Source organism: Oryctolagus cuniculus, chromosome 1, assembly GCF_051225735.1.
Source record: "Oryctolagus cuniculus isolate XC-2025 breed Fujian yellow rabbit chromosome 1, ASM5122573v1, whole genome shotgun sequence".
NCBI lineage: Eukaryota > Metazoa > Chordata > Mammalia > Lagomorpha > Leporidae > Oryctolagus > Oryctolagus cuniculus.
Genome location: NC_142867.1, coordinates 29,888,768 through 29,894,505, shown reverse-complemented (window position 1 = coordinate 29,894,505; position 5,738 = coordinate 29,888,768). Strand labels below are relative to the sequence as shown.

Sequence of the window (5,738 nt, the reverse complement as noted above, 5' to 3'; positions counted from 1 at the left end):
CTGGATCCTGGCTCCTGCCATCGGATCAGCGCAGTGCGCCGGCTGCAGCGGCGGCCATTGGAGGGTGAACCAACAGCAATGGAAGACCTTTCTCTCTCTGTCTCTCTCTCTCACTGTCCACTCTGCCTATCAAAAAAAATTAAAAAAAAATTAAAAAAAGTTGCAGGGTACGTTTCTTTTGATTCAAAAAAATTTTTTTTTGAAATCCATGCAGACAAGGAGGCTTCCCAATGATCATGAAAAATGTGTATCATGGTGGCTCAATAGGCTAATCCTCCACCTTGCGGCGCCGGCACACCGGGTTCTAGTCCCGGTTGGGGCGCCGGATTCTGTCCCGGTTGCCCCTCTTCCAGGCCAGCTCTCTGCTATGGCCAGGGAGTGCAGTGGAGGATGGCCCAGGTGCTTGGGCCCTGCACCCCATGGGAGACCAGGAAAAGCACCTGGCTCCTGGCTCCTGCCAGGATCAGCGCGGTGCGCCGGCTGCAGCGGCGGCCATTGGAGGGTGAACCAGCGGCAAAGGAAGACCTTTCTCTCTCTGTCTCTCTCTCTCACTGTCCACTCTGCCTGTCAAAAAAAAAAAAAAAAAAAAAAAAAAAAAAAAAAATGTGTATCATGAAAAACCAGTGTATGGATTTCTAAATTTGTAGCTAACGTCTGGGTCATTGGTTGCAGTTTGCACACCCACATCTGTAGCACAGGACTTGATTCACTGGACTCACCTGGGGCCTGAGGCCAGCTGGGTAAAAGCCCCAGGAGGCCCAGAGCTGGGTGGTCCTTGTTTCTAGCATGTTCTAGCGCCATCTAGTGTCTGTGGGGCCTCGTGCCAGCAGGGCTAAGGAGGCTGAATTTCCCTGCTGCCAGCCAAGGCTCAGCAAAACGCAAATGACTTGAAAAGAGCACGGGGAGATGCTTGTCTCTTTAGATCAGCTGCTTGCTGCTTTTTCCCCTCTCCGCTCTGATCCCATGGAAACTTGCAACTGAAATTTGTTTCATTAACAGTCAGAACACCTTGTCCCTTGAAGCTCCAACAGGGGGAGATTAATATGAACCCAGTATTAAGCTATTAAGCATCAATTTGGCCAGCCTATTTATAAAGGAAAGCTGGAGACAGGAAAGAAAGAGGACTGCATTAAATGAGGCTCCCGTGCCAAGTTCCCTCTCTCCTGTAGAAAAACGTGACTCAGTGGCCAGCTCGTGTGTGTGTGTGTGTGTGTGTGTGTGTGCACGTGTGAGCGTGAGCTCTAAGGCCGTGTGGTTATTCTAAGGGGTGAAAATGCCGTGTGGCTAAGCTTTTTCAGGGCTGACCCTGTTCTGAAAGCTTTTTATGTAAACTCTCTGATCTGCACAACAGCCCCAGAGGAGCGGGTTTATTATTTCCCCCATTGACTGGATGAGGATGCCGAGGCCCAGAACAGTTAAGGACATCATTGAAGGTCACAGAGGTGCCCTCGGTGTTCCGTGATGTGGAGGTTCCCGGGGCTGTGGCAAGGCGTGGCGGTTTGAGTTCCAGGCCCTGGTGCATTTTCCCTGCCGCCCTTTGCTGCCTGGGTAGTCCGGGCTCCTCTTACCCAAGGTACTGTCTGGATCCAGGCAGAGAGGGCCTTGCCGGAGCTTGTTCAATGAATGTAACAGTTCAAGCTGTTTGGGGTTTGGGCCTTTAAAAAGAAAAATATTCATTTACTTGAAAGGTAATTACAGAAAGAGACACACAGATCTTGAATCCACCGGCTCACTCCCCAGATAAATACAGCAGCCCAGACTGGAGCAGGAGCCTTGGGACCCAAGCCCTTGGGCCATCCTCTGCTGCTTTCCCAAGTGCATTATTATCAGGGAGCTGGATTGGCAGTGGAGCAGCCACGAGTCAAAATGGCCCTCCTGTGGGATGCCAGCGTCACAGGTGGTGGGTGCACCTGCCCTGTCAGGTCAGCCCAGGGTCTGTTCCTTTTAAGGAGCTCCCTGGGGACAAGGTCATGAGGGGCTTGTGTGTGGAGGGAAGAAGCCACCCAGCGCTGCCGTGTTCTGTCTTCAGCCCAGAGGTTTACCCGCCTCATAACTGTGAACAAGTGATTCGTCTCCCTGGCCATGGCTCCTCCATTTTAGGGGATAATGAGTTTTATTGTGTGTCTGAGTTGTGTGTGTGTGTGTGTGTGTGTGTGTGTGTGTTTAATTTGGGCAGGATAAATGAGATGATGGTGAGGGTAGCCCCTTTGCAGTATCTGGCGTGTGATATCACTCATTAAATTTTACCTGTGTGTGTTTATCTGATGAGTTAATATCCTGTGTGTGGTCCGGTGGCTCTTGTGGGGACAGTGCAGCTGCCCTGCCACCAGGAAGGGCTGGAGGACAGAGCAGTCCATCTCCCAGTGCCCCAGCCTCAGTGTCACTCTTTGGGAAAGCAGTTTGACTTTGTCACCTCTGTCCTCCCTGCACATTTTCATAGATTGTGAGTGTGTGTGTGTGTGTGTGCACGTGAGTACACACACATGAGTACTTTGAAAAGTTTGTGGGAACATGGAATTTAAAGGAAAGCTGATTTGGGCTGATTTTGAAATCCATGCATAGTTTTTTCATAATGCACATTTTTCATGAATTTTTGAAGTCTCTTCATATGCATGGATTTCAGTTTTTTACAACAAAATAAACTTGCATTTAAAAAATAATACTATTTATTTGAAAGACAGAAGGGGGAAAGAGAGAAAGATAGACACCTTCCATCTACTGGTTTGCTCTCCAAATGCCTGCATCACTTATCTACAGTAACTGGGGCTGGGCCAAGCAGAAGCCAGGAGCCCGCAGCTCATCCAGGTCTCCCACATGGGTGGCAGTAACCCAGTTACTTGAGCCGTCACCTGCTGCCTCTCAGGGTGTGCATTAGCAAGAAGTGGATCAGAAGCAGAGAAACTGAGACTTGTATCAGACAGTCCAAGATGGGATGCAGGCATCTAAAGCCACATCCTAACTCCTGTGCCCAGCGCCTGCGCCTAAACTTGGGATTCGGTTCCATTTTCCATGAACTTTTTGAACTTCCTCCACACATACATGCATATCAACCTGGACAATCTGGGATCAACAAGAATGGTATAAACCAGCAGGAATGGATGACCAATCACTGGGTTTGAACATGTATGTTCCTCTAAGTGTTACCTCCTACACGGCATAATTATAATACCCTTGTCATTGGCCGGCGCTGCGGCTCAATAGGCTAATCCTTCACCTGCGTCGCTGGCACACCGGGTTCTAGTCCCAATCAGGGCACTGGATTCGGTCCCAGTTGCCCCTCTTCCAGGCCAGCTCTCTGCTGTGGCCCAGGAGTGCAGTGGAGGATGGCCCAAGTGCTTGGGCCCTGCACCCACATGGAAGACCAGGATAAGTACCTGGTTCCTGGCTTCGGATCAGCACGGTGCGCTGGCCGCAGCGGCCATTGAGGGGTGAACCAACGGAAAAGGAAGACCTTTCTCTCTGTCTCTCTCACTGTCTACTCTGCCTGTCAAAAAAAAAAAAAAATAGCCATCTCATGTGGAAACTGTGAGGATGGGTATCCTAAGCACTTCCTGCAAGCGAGGACTAATAATTATGGTGCATTATGCAGTCCTCATTATTGCAGCTTGAGATGTGTACGGCGTCACTGTTGGTCTCCTTAATATGCAGCGTGTGCTGTCGTTGGGTGAACTAACAATATTAGTGGGCACGCTCAGCAGTTGCTGAGTTCTCCTAATCCTATTTTTTCCATCATGTGGTAGGCTGCTCATTCCTAGAGTCTCACTCGGTGGGATCTGTAGCATTTGCATGTCTGAAGGAAGTGATTTCTTAATCTGAAGATACAAAGCTCAGAGCGAGTGTGAGAGAGGGAGAGTTCTACCTGTGATCTCAGTAGTGGTGTGGAAATGAGATGCTTCTGTTCAGGGAGCCCCCCGGGGGCCCCCCCCGCACACCTCCGAGGAGGCAGCAGTGCAGTTTTGCAAACAGGAGCCCAGCCTTTCAGCTGAAGGGGAGGAATTGCTACACCTGCAGCCACACAGGGTGTTTGCCGCTGCCCTCCTTGGAAAATGGAATTAGCCATTTCCTCCTGGGCTCATTCAGTTACAGTTCTGCTTATGCCACGCTGGGGAGCCTCCCATTTGCTGGAAAAAATCTGGCGTTTGCTCTGGAGAAGGAAGAGTAACTCCGGGTGGGCCCGCTTGTTGTGACGCTGTGGGCTGAGTATGCAAGAGGCATGTCCCGCCCGGACTGGGAGAGTTGAAGCACAGGTGGCTTCCTCCAGTCCTCTGTAGCTCTGGGCCCCTGTCCGTTCTCCTTGCCTGCTCTCTCTCGTGTCCCTAGCCCCCACTCTCAGCACCCCTCTTGCCTTGAGTTTTCTATCTTCCCTCCTCACACACACATACACTTTCTCTTCCTGTTAAAGGAACAGCAAAATAATGATGGGATGTTTAGTGGAAGTGTGGGATACCCAAGCTGCCACCTTCTTTGGACTCCACCCCAAGATGCGGCCTCAGTACTTCCCCATGGAGATCTTTGAGACAGAACGTTGCACACACACAGTGTTGCACGCACTGCCTTAGGTCATCTTCAGAACATCGCCGCTAGGTAGATCTTCCTTCCTTAGTTCACAGAGGAGCCCGCCAGTGTGCAGACAAGTAAATAGTCGGCTACCCAAAGCCCCCCAGGCAGCAAACAGCACGGCCAGAGCATAACCCCAGGGTGTGACTCCGCCATCCCACGTCTCGGTTCTCACTGGCCACTGAAAAAAGTGAATCGGGGGCCTCCCTCCTGCCACTAGCTACAATGCCAGCATCCTTTGTCCACCGAAACACCTTTTCAGGCTAAACGCAGGGTTCAGTTCTCATTCCTCCAAATCCCAACTTCTAATGGCATAACCACATGAGCTCATTTTGCCTGTGACATCTCTGCCTGAATTTGAAGATCCTCTACAAGGTGAAGACTCTGGTGAAAATCGGCACAGGGCGGAGGTGGGAGGGTGTGTGGATTCTGAAGGTCCAGCAGCCCCGATGGACCCAGTCCACGTGCTGCCCACTCCACGCCTTGCAGTCAGCCTGGATCACTCTAATTGGTTTCCAGGAGGGTGTCAGGTTCACAAGAACAACTTGGCGGAGCTTAAACTGGTATTAATAAGCATGCCCCATCTCCATGGATGACACCGTAGATCAATACAATATACACGGCAAATGCAGAGGATTAATGACTGCCATTATGACCTAATTAGCAAGCCTCATATTTTGAACGGATAAATAGTAATTCCACCATGTAATCCTGAACCACTTCTTGAAAAATGCCATTAACGCTGGCCTCCCCTGCTGCAGGGATGTAGGCAGGGGGAGCAGAGGTGCAGGCAACCATTTACATATTTATTTGCTTCTGAGATAGGTAACTGTTCTGTCTGCATTCCCAGGCTCCCCCAGCTCTGCTGTGCTCATTATTTTTTAAGATTAGGTAATCGGGAAGTGTTCATATATTTCCTTTAGAAGTCAGACGGCCGCTGGCCGCTGGAGGATGGAATTGACGGGGCCATGGTTAACTCAGAGACTGCACCTTCACCCTTGACTCTTTGGCCTTTGCGTGGCATCAGCCTGACTCTGCGACAGCAGATCCAGGCATGGGGCCCATGGCCGGCAGGGACCCAGCTCCCCCCTCCCCCCCCAAGCTGGCTACCCTTTGCATAAGGGCCACCTGGCACCTTGTGGCTGAGGACATGGGCTCTGGAATCAGAGAGCCTGGGTTCA

At 50.9% G+C, this 5,738-nt stretch overlaps 1 protein-coding gene and 1 long non-coding RNA gene across 8 annotated transcripts in view; one reads left to right on the top strand and one right to left on the bottom strand.

Annotated features, from left to right (window-relative positions):
• The window catches only part of LDLRAD3 (low density lipoprotein receptor class A domain containing 3), a 259,920-nt gene that overhangs the window by 172,195 nt on the left and 81,987 nt on the right, over positions 1 to 5,738 (top strand). The gene's annotated exons all lie outside the window — the stretch shown is intronic.
• Positions 1 to 5,738, bottom strand: part of LOC149128331 (uncharacterized) — a 24,932-nt gene extending 19,194 nt beyond the window's left edge. The window contains exon 1 of the long non-coding RNA XR_016217756.1: positions 441 to 5,738. This is a non-coding gene — a long non-coding RNA (uncharacterized LOC149128331). The remainder of the gene's footprint in view (positions 1 to 440) is intronic.